The sequence below is a fragment of the Bubalus bubalis genome, chromosome 19 (assembly GCF_019923935.1).
Source record: "Bubalus bubalis isolate 160015118507 breed Murrah chromosome 19, NDDB_SH_1, whole genome shotgun sequence".
NCBI classification, from domain to species: domain Eukaryota; kingdom Metazoa; phylum Chordata; class Mammalia; order Artiodactyla; family Bovidae; genus Bubalus; species Bubalus bubalis.
The window spans coordinates 60175954-60191290 of record NC_059175.1 but is presented as its reverse complement, the minus strand read 5'-3'; positions in this window follow the sequence as shown (position 1 = coordinate 60191290).

The window sequence follows — 15337 nt, the reverse complement described above, 5'->3', positions numbered from 1 at the left end:
CCACAGGTATACACGTATTCCCAAACAGTAATATATTTAAATGTCACACTCATTATTGATTTCAGATACATTTATTTAAAGAAACTTTATAGTTTAAAAAGAACTTGGAAACAGAATAGAATAATTACTTTGAAAGAAAAAATAAAATGTTTAAGCAATTTTTGAAAATTATAATCTGGATTATTTTTAGGAAATTGTGCCATATAACTCCACTTAGGATAAAACGTCTGATGCATAATAAAATTTTTGAAGTAACTCATAAAAATAATTTCATCACTGTGAAGCATAACTTTTTCTTAATTATGAAATATCACAAACATTCAAAAGCCTTGTTTTTCCATTTGATATGAAGTGTAATACTATTTTCAATAATACAATTGTTAAATAACAAGTAAGTCCTCAGTACTTAATATGCTCAGTTCAGTTCAGTCGCTCAGTCGTGTTCAACTCTTTGCGACCCCATGGAAAGTAGCCCGCCAGGCTCCTCTGTCCTTGAAATTCTCCAGGCAAGAATACTGGAGTGGGTTCCCATTTCCTTCTGCAGGAGATCTTCCCATCCCAGGAACTGAATCCAGTTCTCCTGCATTGCAGGCAGATTCTTTACCGTCAGAGCAAAGATCAGGGTGGGGAACACATGTATACCTGTGGCGGATTCATTTTGATATTTGGCAAAACTAATACAATTATGTAAAGTTTAAAAATAAAATAAAATTTAAAAAAGTATATTATTATTTTTAGGAAGCTTATAACATTTACTTGGAGAAGAGAAAACCTGAATAATACAAAAAAAAAAAAGTTAAGAGTGCAAGAAATTATTTCAAAAACAATGTAGGGAGAATGCAAAATGATACTTAGGAATACAGTTTGACAGATTCCTCCACTTCTTATATAACCAGTAATCACACTTTTTGGTATCTACACAGAGAAGTTGAAAACATGTCCACACAAAAGCCAGCACATAGATTTTATAGTAGCCTTAGTCATAATTTTCAAAACTTGTAAGCAATCAACCTGTCCTTTAACAGAAAGATAAAAAGGGTTGTATATCCAGACAATGGAATGTTGAGTTCAGTTCAGTTCAGTCGCTCGGTCGTGTCCGACTTTGCGACCCCATGAATCGCAGCACGCCAGGCCTCCCTGTCCATCACCAGGTCCCCAAGTTCACTCAAACTCATATCCATCGAGTTGGTGATGCAATTCAACCATCTCATCCTCTGTCGACCACTTCTCCTCTTGCCCCCAATCCCTCCCAGCATCAGGGCCTTTTCCAATGAGTCAACTCTTTGCATGAGGTGGCCAAAGTACTGGACTTTCAGCTTTAGCATCAGTCTTTCAAATGAACACCCAGGACTGATCTCCTTTAGGATAGACTGGTTGGATGTCCTTGCAGTCCAAGGGACTCTCAAGAGTCTTCTCCAACACCACAGTTCAAAAGCATCAATTATTTAGTGCTCAGCTTTCTTCACAGTCCAACTCTCACAATCATACATGACCACTAGAAAAACCATAGCCTGACTAGATGGACTTTGTTGGCAAAGTAATGTCTGCTTTCTAATATGCTATATAGGTTGGTCATAACTTTCCTTCCAAGGAGTAAACGTCTTTTAATTTCATGGCTGTAATCACCATCTGCAGTGATTTTGGAGCCCCCAAAATAGAGTCTGACACTGCTTCCACTGTTTCCCTATCTATTTCCCATGAAGTGATGGGACCAGATGCCATGATTTTAGTTTTCTGAATGTTGAGCTTTAACCCAACTTCTTCATTCTCCTCTTTCACTTTCATCAAGAGACTTTTTAGTTCCTCTTCACTTTCTGCCATAAGGGTGGTGCCATCTGCATATCTGAGGTTATTGATATTTCTCCCAGCAATCTTGATTCCAGCTTGTGCTTCTTCTAGCCCAGCGTTTCTCATGATGAACTTTGAATATGAGTTAAATAAGCAGGGTGACAATACACAGCCTTGTCGTACTCCTTTTCCTATTTGGAACCAGTCTGTTGTTCCATGTCCAGTTCTAACTGTTGCTTCCTGACCTGCATATAGGTTTCTCAAGAGGCAGGTCAGGTGGTCTGGTATTCCCATCTCTTTCAGAATTTTCCACAGTTTATTGTGATCCACGCAGTCAAAGGCTTTGGCATAGTCAATAAAGCAGAAATAGATGTTTTTCTGGAACTCTCTTGCTTTTTTGATGATCCAGCGGATGTTGGCAATTTGATCTCTGGTTCCTCTGCCTTTTCTAAAACCAGCTTGAACATCTGGAAGTTCACGGTTCACGTATTGCTGAAGCCTGGCTTGGAGAATTTTAAGCATCACTTTACTAGCGTGTGAGATGAGTGCAACTGTGCGATAGTTTGAGCATTGTTTGGTATTGCCTTTCTTTGGGATTGGAATGGAAGCTGACCTTTTCCAGTCCTGTGGCCACTGCTGAGTTTTCCAAATTTGCTGGCATATTGAGTGCAGCCCTTTCACAGCATCATCTTTCAGGATTTGAAATAGCTCAACTGGAATTCCATCACCTCCACTAGCTTTGTTCATAGTGATGCTTTCTAAGGCCCACTTGACTTCACATTCCAGGATGTCTGGCTCTAGGTGAGTGATCACACCATCATGATTATCTGGGTCGTGAAGCTCTTTTTTGTACAGTTCTCCTGTGTACTCTTGCCACTTCTTAATATCTTCTGCTTCTGTTACGTCCATACCATTTCTGTCCTTTATCGAGCCCATCTTTGCATGAAATGTTCCCTTGGTATCTCTAATTTTCTTGAAGAGATCTCTGGTCTTTCCCATTCTGTTGTTTTCCTCTATTTCTTTGCACTGATCGCTGAGGAAGGCTTTCTTATCTCTCCTTGCTATTCTTTGGAACTCTGCATTCAGATGCTTATATCTTTCCTTTTCTCCTTTGCTTTTTGCTTCTCTTCTTTTCACAGCTATTTGTAAGGCCTCCTCTGACAGCCATTTTATTTTTTTTGCATTTCTTTTCCATGGGGATGGTCTTGCTCCCTGTCTCCTGTACCAGGTCCCGAACCTCCGTCCATAGTTCATCAGGTACTCTATCTATCAGATCTAATCCCTTAAATCTATTTCTCACTTCCACTGTATCATCATAAGGGATTTGATTTAGGTCATACCTGAATGGTCTAGTGGTTTTCCCTACTTTCTTCAATTTCAGTCTGAATTTGGCAATAAGGAGTTCATGATCTGAGCCACAGTCGGTCCTGGTCTTGTTTGTGCTGACTGTATAGAGCTTCTCCATCTTTGGCTGCAAAGAATATAATCAATCTGATTTGGTGTTGACCATCTGGTGATGTTCATGTATAGAGTCTTCTCTTGTGTTGTTGGAAGAGGGTGTTTGTTATGACCAGTGCATTTTCTTGGCAAAACTCTATTAGTCTTTGCCCTGCTTCATTCCGTACTCCAAGGCCAAATTTTCCTGTTACTCCAGGTGTTTCTTGACTTTCTACTTTTGCATTCCAGTCCCCTATAATGAAAAGGACATCTTTTTTGGGTGTTAGTTCTAAAAGGTCTTGTAGGTCTTCATAGAACCGCTCAACTTCAGCATCTTCAGCATTTCTGATTGGGGCATAGACTTGAATTACCATGATATTGAATGGTTTGCCATGGAAATGAACAGATATCATCCTGTCGTTTTTGAGATTGCATCCAAGTACTGCATTTCAGACTCTTTTATTGACCTTGATGGCTACTCCATTTCTTCTAAGGTATTCCTGCCCACAGTAGTAGATATAATGGTCACCTGAGTTAAATTCACCCATTCCAGTCCATTTTAGTCCGCTGATTCCTAGAATGTCGACGTTCACTTTTGCCATCTCCTGTTTGACCACTTCCAATTTGTCTTGATTCATGGACCTGACATTCCAGGTTCCTAGGCAATATTGCTTTGTACAGCATTGGACCTTGCTTCTATTACCAGTCACATCCACAACTGGGTATTGTTTTTGCTTTGGCTCCATCCTTTCATTCTTTCTGGAGTTATTTCTCCACTGATTTCCAGTAGCATATTGGGCACCTACTGACCTGGGGAGCTCGTCTTTTGGTATCCTATCATTTTGCCTTTTCATACTGTTCATGGGGTTCTCAAGGCAAGAATATTGAAATGGTGTACCATTCCCTTCTCCAGTGGAACACATTCTGTCAGACCTCTCCACTGTGACCCGTCCATCTTGGGTGGCCCCACACGGCATGGCTTAGTTTCATTGAGTTAGACAAGGCTGTGGTCCATGTGATCCTATTGGCTAGTTTTTTGTGATTATGGTTTCAGTGTGTCTGCCCTCTGATGCCCTGTCGCAACACCTACCGTCTTACATGGGTTTCTCTTACCTTGGATGTAGGGTATCTCTTCATGTCTGCTCCAGCAAAGCTCAACCGTTGCTCCTTACCTTGGACAAGGGGTATCTCCTCACAGCCAACCCTCCTGACCTTGAATGCGGAGTAACTCCTCTCCGCCCTCCTGTGCCTGGGCAGCCGCCTCTCCATGGACATGGGGTTGCTTCCCTCGGCCACCTCCCCTGACCTCGGGCGTGGGGAATGGAATGTTATTCAGTATTAAATGTAAATGAGCTATCAAGCCAGAAAACAAACAAGCATGGAGATGAACCTTAAGTGCATACTGTTATTTGAAAGAAGCCAATCTGAAAAGGCTACGTACTGTATGATTCCAGTGTTGGGGAGAGAGAGGGATGAATAGGCTGAACACAGAGGAGTTTTAGGGAGTAAAACTACTCTGTATGATACTATCATTGTGGATACATATCATTATGTTGTTCAGTTGCTATGTCATGTCTGACTCTTTGTGACCCCCATGGAAGGTAGCCTAACAGGCTCCTCTCTCCCTGAGATTTCCCAGACAAGAGTACTGGAGCTGGTTGCCATTTCTTTCTCCAGGGAATCTTCCCAAATCAGGGACTGAACCTCTGTTTCCTGAACTGACAGGTGGATTCTTTACCACTGAGCCATGAGGGAAGCCCAGCAATTATATACTAGGCATTAGAAAAGACTGATGCTGGGAAAGATTGAAGGCAGGAGGAGAAGGGGATGACAGAGGATGTGATGGTTAGATGGCATCACCGATGCAATGGACATGAGTTTGAATAAACTCCAGGAGATGGTGAAAGACAGGGAAGCCTGGCGTGCTACAGTCCATGGGGTCATAAACAGTCAGACTCAACTGAGCAACTGAACAACAAATTAGACACAAAGACATATTAGAGTAGACATACAGTCCTGCTCTTTCTTTCCACATATTCTCTCTTGAGAGTCTATAGTCCTGCTGACTTGTTAAATCAGTAGTTCATTTATGCAAGAGCAAAAACTGAGAACCTCTGCTCTGGGCTCATTTGTCATATAAGCATTTTACTTAATTCTCCTAACACTTGGGCTCCATTTCTAGCACTTAGAGTTTTGGAGAAATCTGTTACCAGAGTCTGCATCTTCCATCTAAACTTTGAGTTAAGGGACACGGTGAGCTACACAGCCCCTCCCACAGTCAAGGAACATGGGACAAATGAAAAAGCCAATGGTGAAGTATCCAGTGAAATCAGTGGTTACATCTGTCCAAATGTCTTAAAATGTACAACACTAAGAGTGATCTCTAATGTAAACTGTGGACTTTGGGTGACAATGATATGTCAGTATAAGTTCATTGATTATAACAAATGTACCCCTATGATATGGGATAACAGAGAAGTCTGTAGCTATGTAGGGAGGGGTAGGAAGTATATGGGTAATCTCTGTACCTTCTGTCCCATTTTGCAGTGAACCTAAACTGCTTTAAAATGTAAAATCTATTTTATTTTTTTTCATTCTTTTTGTTTTTGACACTAATCATATTTCTCCTAGTGATTTAGCATTAAGAGTGATATTGACTATTGCTTTAGAATTCTTATTTATTTTTTAGCTTAAATTTATTTATTTTAATTAGAGGCTAATTACTTTACTATATTGTATTGGTTTTGCCTATTTTAAAGAAAAGACAATATGCAAACACATATTGGAATTTATTTCCTTTTGTAGTTGCTAAAAAGGGTATAGAATAGATTAAAACTGAGGAGACTTCAGAAGCATTTAGGGTCCTTCAACAGAGACAAATGAAGAGACTATCCTAGATAATTTATCATGTGTCCGGGTGTTTAAAAGCAGTGTCCCCAACTATAAAACTCCCACAACTCCTTGTAACTCAGAATATTGTTGAGATGGGGAGGGGCTTGGTGGATGAGACTGTGAATCATTGATAGCTCTGGGTGACTTTTTTGTTGTTTTGTTTTAAATTTTCACAAAGGGGGAAATAATGCAGCCCTGGGATCAACCATTCAGAAATGGGAAAATATATATATATATACAGAAAAGAGGGACCTGGAGAAAGTATGGACACCTCTGAGTTGAGTGGAAAAAGTAGTGGTTCCAAGATGACTAGGACGAGGGAGTTCCCTGGCAGTCCACTGGTGAAGACCTGACCTTCCAGTGCAGGGGTGTGGGTTCAATCCCTGGTCATGGAGCTAAGACTCTGCATGCTGTGGGGCCAAAAATCCTAGACATTAAAACAAAAAAAAGTGATGTTGTACAAATTCAATACAGACTTTAAAAATGGTCCATATCAAAAAGACAAAAAATAAAACAGATACTCACAGTGACCTTTCCTCTAACTGGTTCTGAGAGAACAAAATGGTCCATATCAAAAAGACAAAAATAAAAAAGATACTCACAGTGACTTTTCCTCTAACTTGTTCTGAGAGAACTGCAGGTGTCTTCTCCCAGCCCTGAAAACAAGAATGAGGCAAAGACCTAGGGACTGAGGACTCTGGCAATAGATGCTTTCTCCTGCTCTTCACTCAAAATGGCTTCTATGATCATGTGAAAAACCAGGTTAGTCCTGTTATAGTCACTTATTACCCACTTGCCCCTGGCATTATGAATACACTTTATCTTCTTCTTCTGCCATTAATTTTTCTGAGGAGTTTTTCAGTAAAAGAAATGAATAGAAATTTCTAGATTTTCTAAACCATGACAGAGTTTAGTCTTAAAAGTTCTGACCTGACAGTAGGGGAGTTTGGGGGAGAATGAATTCCTGTATATGTATTGATGTGTTCCTTTGTTGTTCACCTGAAAATATGACATCATAATTAATCAGCTATGTTGTTCTGTTTGTTGCTAAGTCGCCAAGTCATGTCTGACTCTTTTGCGACCTCATGAACTGTAGCCTGCCAGGCTCCTTCGTCCATGGAATTCTTTAGGCAAGAATACTAGAGTAGGTTGTAATTTCCTTTTCCAAGGGATCTTCACCACCCAAGTATCCAACCCAGGTCTCCTGCATACCCCAACACAAAAGAAAAAATAAAAATTTTAATTGGCCTGAATCCTAAGAGTATTAATCTCTTAGCCATAGGTATTATACAACAGTTTGAAAATAATTACTCCACTAATACAAAATGTTTGACAAACTACTTTATCATTGCATGGTCTTGATGGACAAGATGGATTGATGACATATGTTTAAGTTAAACCACTGTTAGTTTCTTTTAGAGCATACCGATGCCCTAGAGAGTGAAATATGCTTGTTTGTGTTATTTTAAAGTATTTGAACAAATCACAATTTTTAGGTCTCAAGAACATTGCATGTTAGTTTTATTTTAAAATCAGCAAAGAGCCAATTCTGTATCATGATTGGTATGTGTATTTTCCTTTTCAATTCTATTAATCCTAATTTACAACTGCTGATAGTGCATTACCTTTTGGAAATGAATGCAAATGACTTCCTGAAATGGATCATTAAATATTTGCCTTTTATCAGAATACACTTAATTTACCTGCTGAATAGTACAGCATTCAGCTACAGAAAATTATAAAAGTGAAAAATCAGTTGTGAGAAAAATAGCTAGGAACCTATCTGCATTTTGCACACCAAATAGCATTTGATAGTATGTGAAAACTGTTACTTAAGGCAAAGAAATATGATTGTCCTTTCCCTATGTCTGCTGCATTTAATGGACACTGCAATAATGAGCAACTCTTTCCTATTGTTGTTGTTGTTTAGTTGCTAAGTCGTGTCCAACTATTTGTGACCCCATGGATTTTAGCCCCTATGCCCCTCTGCCCATGGGATTTTCCAGGCAAAAATACTGGAATGGGTTGCCATGTTGTTCTCCAGGGGATCTCCCCAACCCAGGGATCGAACCCTCATCTCTTATGTCTACTGCATTGGCAGGTGGGTTCTTTACCACTAGTGCCACCTGGGAAGTCCCTAGGATTGATTATTTTGTATAGCATGCAGTATGAATATATAAATATTGGACATCTAAATGATGGGTCAAAAGTCAGTAAGTTCTTGTATATGTGAAATTTGCTAAAAGGATTGATCTTAGGTGTTCTCACCACACACAAAATAATCATAACCATGGGAAGTAATAGGTATGTTCATTAGTTTCATTGTAATAATACCTTCATGATATATACACTTGTAAAAACAATGCACTGTACCTTAACATACAATTTTTGTCAGTTATATTAATACTTCAATATAACTGGCATGAGAGAAGGAAAGACAGTCTGTTATCATTTCAAATTGGCATTGTATCTTAGTTTGGGTTGCTATGACAAGTGATCAAAGACAGGATACCTTATAAACAGTGAAATTTATCTCTCACAGTTCTGGAGGTTAGAAGTTTTAGCTAAAACTGTCAACATAATGGCAAACTGGTAGAGCTCTTTCTCGTTCAATCATAAGACTGGTTTCTCCTTATGTCCTCAAGTGGCAGAAAGAGAGTAAGGAAGCTCTCTGGGGTCTCATTTATAAGGGCAGTAATCCCATTAAGCAGTGGCCACAGGACTGGAAAAAGTCAGTTTTCATTCCAATCCCAAAGAAAGGCAATGCGAAAGAATGCTCAAACTACCACACATTGCACTCATCTCACATGCTAGTAAAGTAATGCTCAAAATTCTCCAAGCCAGGCTTCAGCAATACATGAACTGTGAACTTCCAGATGTTCAAGCTGGTTTTGGAAAAGGCAGAGGAACCAGAAACCAAATTGCCAACATCCACTGGATCATGGAAAAAGCAAGAGAGTTCCAGAAAAACATCTATTTCTGCTTTATTGACTATGCCAAAGCCTTCAACTGTGTGGATCACAATAAACTGTGGAAAATTCTGAAAGAGATGGGAATACCATACTACCTGACCTGCCTCTTGGGAAACCTATATGCAGGTCAGGAAGCAACAGTTAGAACTGGACATGGGACAACAGACTAGTTCCAAATAGGAAAAGGAGTACATCAAGGCTGTATATTGTCGCCCTGCTTATTTAACTTCTATACAGAGTACATCATGAGAAATGCTTGACTGGATGAAGCATAAGCTGGAATCAAGATTGCTCGGAGAAACATCAATAACCTCAGATACGCAGATGACACCACCCTTAAGGCAGAAAGTGAAGAGGACCTAAAGAGCCTCTTGATGAATGTGAAAGAGGAGAGTGCAAAAGATGGCTTAAATCTCAACTTTCTAAAAAAACTAAGATCATGGCATCTGGTCCCATCATTTCATGGCAAATAGATGGGGAAACAATGAAAATAGTGACAGACTTTATTTTATGGGGCTCCAAAATCACTGCAGATGGTGACTGCAGCCATGCAATTAAAAGATGCTTACTCCTTGAAAGAAAAGTTATGACCACCCTGGACAGCATACTAAAAAGCAGAGACATTACTTTGCCATCAAAGTTCCATCTAGTCAAAGCTGTGGTTTTTCCAGTAGTCATGTATGGATTTGAGAGTTGGGCTATAAGGAAAGCTGAGTGCTGAAGAATTGATGCTTTTGAACTGTATTGTTAGAGAAGATTCTTGAGAGTCCTTTGGACTGCAAGGAGATCCCACCAGTTTATCCTAAAGGAATAAGTCCTGAATATTCATTGGAAGGACTGATGCTGAAGCTGAAGTTTCAATCCTTTGGCCACCTGATGTGAAGAACTGACTCATTGGAAAAGACTGTGATGCTGAGGAATATTGAAGGCAGGAGGAAAAGGGGACAGCAGAAGATGAGCTGGTTGGATGGCATCACCTACTTAAGGGACATAAGTTTGAGCAAGCCTTGGGAGTTTGTGATGGACATGGAAGCCTTCAGTCCATGGGGTTGCAAAGAGTCGGAGATGACTGAGCCACTGAACTGAACTTAAGTGAAAAATATAATTATGCAAGCCTTGTTTTAGACATTTTATTGTATAAAATTCTAATGTTAATAAGAGCTGTATATATTTTGTGTCCTACTCTCATGGTTCCCATGACACCTTTGTCTTAGAAAAAAGAACACTGATGATCATAACAGCTTAAATAATATAATTCAAAACTGGCAGAAGCTCTACCCTAGGTCATTGTGCTCCAATGTAGACCATTGTATTTGAGAAAGGAAGAAGGTGAAAAATTTAAGGAAGTCTTAATTGAGACACTGACTGAGTCAATGTTTTATGAACCACAATTTATTGTCAATTTATTGTACTTAGTTTATTAGCCAGAAAATGGCAGTTAAAACTGATTTTATCTTTTGTCAAATCTGGTTTCATATTGCTAACCAACTACACTCTTCCTTAAAGATAGTGAAACTAAATAGCTGTAAATTTCAGAGAATTGAGAAGGTGAGAATAATGTAGACAGAAAGAGATCCACTTAGTCTTAATCTTATTATTCTCATAACTCTTCCATTTATGGCTAAGGTCAAAATCAGGGAGAGAGAAACATACGTTTATAAGACTAAGCCTGAAATCTCTCTAAATCATGGAACTAAAAACAGAATGAATGAGTCTATGCCTCACTTTCTTTCCATAAAATAAGTTCCATGATGTGGAACAATGTGACAATGAGTAAGAGAATTTTTTAGTTTATGGAGAGGAGTCTTGGGAAAAGAACTGAAAGGAAGAAAGACAAATTATATGCAGTGCAAAAATCTTTTTCAAAGAAAATAATTAGCTGTTCTTTCAATATGGAGTCCAGTGTAACTAATCTGGCACCAGGAGTCTGGTTATTCTCTAAGGCATGGCTCCCTGTTCAGGTGTCAGTCTCTAGAACTGGACCGATCAGATATTGCTGACACCATACATTACCTACACACCTGTCTTCACAGACACATACCTCCTACATGTGTCTTCAGGCAAAAACAGGAATGGTTTGAAAATAGGCAACCTAATATCCATATAATAAGTCATTTTGAATTCCCAATAATGGTGAACATTCACTGAAATGTTTCATAATGAGATTCCCACAAGATGAAAAGACCCTCTTACCCTCACTCATTCTCAGAGATTCATCCACAAATTTTATTTCTAGCCTTCCATGGTGTTGCTGATTTTCCTGTCTTATCCTTTCTGGATCCCTGATTATTCAGCTACATTTCTAATGACTGCTGGAAATAACTGCTGCCTTCTCTCCTTGAGGCAAAGTGAATAATCGGATGCACCACTCATAACTACACCCTGTGAGGATAGATTCCTTCCTCACTGTCCTTCAGGGAAGAGCCTCTATGAAACTGTAATGCCACATTCTTCCCATTTTGGGTGAAATTTGCATACATGTGGAATTGCCAGTAAACAAATCATGTTTTTCTTCTAATATATCCTTAATGCACTGACAGCAAAAAACTCAACAAGGCATAAATGAGGACAAAAGGAGAAGTGTCCGTTTAGCAGCATTCATTGTCATGGATCTAACTCACTTGCTCTTCCTACTTACGTTTGCCTTCAGAATTTCCTCAAGCTCTACATCATACATGACAATTTCACTTAAGGCTGGATTTTTTTTCTGGGATCACCCAACTTGATAACTTGGTCAGTCAAATACTCTCCAAATAATAGTGAAGAGCTCAGATCTCTTAGTTTCTTGTGGCAATGCCTCAGATGTACATGCTCAGTTGTTCAGTCATGTCTGACTCTTTGTGACCCCATGGCCTGCCAGGCTTCTCTGCCCAACAAAATTTCTAGGCAAGAATCCTGAAGTGGGTTCCCATTTCCTTCTCCATGAATATAACAAGATAGAAAATGTCTTTGGTTATGTTCCTGCAAAATAAATGAAGTTAAGTATAGAAGCAGTTAATTCCTTATTCAAAATCTAAAACATCTTAGTGCAGATTTCCAGAGCTTTATATCCTCATGCTACCTAAATCTGTTGAAGAACATTTTCTTCCACTTGGCACCTATTAAAAAAGCAACTGTTGTATAATGTGGAAAACAACATGAAACAAATAAACAAAGCTTTTGGGAGATCTCCAATGTGATAAATTCTTTCAGAATTCAAAGAGATCTATTAGAATTTATACATTTTTGGTGGTAGGACTGAATTTATACTTCATCTTGAAGTCTGCCTGTAATGCAGGAGACCCCAGTTTGATTCCTGGGTCAGGAAGTTCTCCTGGAGAAGGAACAGGATACCCACTTCAGTATTCTTGGGCTTCCCTGGTGGCTCAGATGGTAAAGAAGCCACCTGCAGTGTGGGAGACCTGGGCTTGATCCCTGGATTGGGAAGATCCCCTAGAGGAGGGCATGGCAACCCACTCCAGTCTTCTTGCCTGGAGAATCCCATGGACAGAGGAACCTGGTAGGCTACAGTCCATGGGGTCACAAAGAGTTGGACATAACTGAGTGACTAAGCACACACCTGAAGTCTCAAGACATTTGAAATCTCATAAACTTTAAAATGACAAGAGTACGACAGGGCTATCTGCTGTCACTCTGTTTGTTTAACCTATATGCTGAGTACATCATGAGAAATGCTGGGCTAGATGAGTTACAAGCTGGAATGAAGACAGACAGGAGAAACATCAACAGCCTCAGATATGTGGATGATACAACTCTTATGGCATAAATTGAAAAGGAAGTAAAGAGCCTCTTGAGGGTTAAGGAGGAGAATGAAAAAGCTGGCTTAAAACTAAATATTAAACAAACAAACAAACAAAAACCCCTAAGATCATAGCATTCAGGCTCATTACTTCATGGCAAATAGAAGGATAAAAGGTGGACATAGTGATGAGAGAGTCATTTCCTAGGCAGGTTGATAAGGAGTCTAGGGGTCCCTAAGGAGAGAGGGGTCTGAAATTCTCAAGGAGGAAGAAAGGGCAAACATTTTTCCTTCTCTACATTCCTTAGGATTATATAACAATAATGTATCCTGCCTGAGGACAGTCTCTGGATTAAACCTTTTGGCTAATTCTGTTATATTAAAATGTAAATTATGGGAGCAGACCTGGTCTTTACAAGGATGTATCCTGCCTGAGGACAGTCTCTGGATTAAACCTTCTGGCTAATTCTGTTATCTTAAAATGTAAATTGTGGGAGTAGGTCTGGTGAGGTCTTTACAAACTCCAGACATTCTTTGGATTCATTGGTGAGTATATAACTTCATTGCTAACACTAGCAAGTGGGTACTCTTTCTGCCCCCCTTCTGATGCCTATGTCAGAAGCTTTCTCTATCTTCTTTATACTTTAATAAAACTTTATTACACAAAAGCTCTGAGCGATCAAGCCTTGTCTCTGGCCCCGGATTGAATTCTTCTCCCCCAGGGGCCAAGAATCCTGGTGTCTTCGCGATTCAACAACAACCTTTCAATGACAGATTTCCTCTCTTTGGGCTCTAAAATCACTGTGGATGGTGACTGCAGCCATGACATCAGAAGACTATTGCTTCTTGATAGGAAAGCTATGATAAATCTACACAGCATTTTGAAAAGCAGAGGCATTATTCTGCTGACAAGGGGTCTGTACAGTTAAGGCTATGGTCTTCCCAGTGGTCACATACAACTGTGAGAGCTGAACCATAAAAAAGGCAGAGCACCAAAGAATTGATGCATTCAAACTGTGGTGCTAGAGAAGACTCCTGAGGGTCCCTCGGACAGAAAGGAGATCAAACCAGTCAATCCTCATGAAAATCAGTCCTGAATATTCATTGGAAGGACTGATGCTGAAGCTCCAATACTTTGGCCACCTGATGTGAGGTGTTGATTCATTGGAAAAGACCCTGATGTTGGGAAATATTGAAGGCAGGAGGAGAAGGAGACAACAGAGGATGAGATGGTTGAATGGCATCTTCGACTCAATGGACCTGAGTTTGAGCTAACTCCAAGAGTTGGTGATGGACAGCCAAGTCTGGCCTACTGCAGTCCATGGGGTCACAAACAGATGGACAGGACTGAGTGGCTGAACTGAACTGAACTGAGAGTCAATTCCAAGTCCAGGAATTTCCAAATTTCTACTTTCACATTCCATGATGCATGTTGTGGTAATCCATGGACTCTCAAAATATGTGAAATGCAAAATTACTAACCATCCAGCTATTATCAAGTCTATACCCAGTATTTTTTTTTTTTTTTTTGCGTATATATATATATGTAATCTTTACTGACTCCAGTGTTCTTGCCTGGAGAATCCCAGGGACGGGGGAGCCTGGTGGGCTGCTGTCTATGGGGTCGCACAGAGTCGGAAACGACTGAAGTGACTTAGCAGCAGCAGCAGCATGTAATCTTTATCCAAGATTACTTAGGTTGGTGGTTGAATCACTAAGTTGTGCATGATCCTTGTGACCCCATAGGTTGTAAACTTCCTCGCTGCTCTGTCAATAGGATTTCCCTGGTAAGAATATTAGCATGCATTTCCTTCTTCAGGGGATCTTCCTGATCCAGGTATCAAAGCTGCATCTTCTGCATTGCAGGCAGATTCTTTACCAACTGTGCTACCAGGGAAGCATATATATACATGAAACTATTGTTATTCAGTCATGAAGTGGTGTCTGACTCTTTGTGACCCTATGAACTGCAGCATGGCAAGCTTCCCAGTCCTTCAGTATCTCACCAAATTTGCTCAAACTCATATCCATTGAATCAGTGATGTGCTATTTATGTATATACATACATACACATATATGTGTGTGCATATATTTTAATATATATAAGTAATCTACATATAAGATTATATACAAATTAAATCAAACCTTTCTTCTCAAAAGCACATTTCTTTGTATATCCTTTAGAGCTATCTACAGGTATAATTCAAATTCTGAGTATAACCTTCCTATTTTATTTTTCTCAAAGCTTTCTCACAAGTTCTCTACTCCCCCTTCTTCCATTTTTTGGTCTACTTTTTAATTTTATCCTATTCTCACTTTTTCTATATATTCTCAAGAGCACCATGAGAATTGAATCTAATGCACTTTGTTACCTCATTTCTATGATAAAATAAATAGAACTAAACTTACAAAAATATATGTGAAAAGGAAGCTCCCTGTTTACCAAGGATTATTGTATAACATTTTTGCATGGAATTATTTTTTAATTAATTGGGATAACATTTTAAAT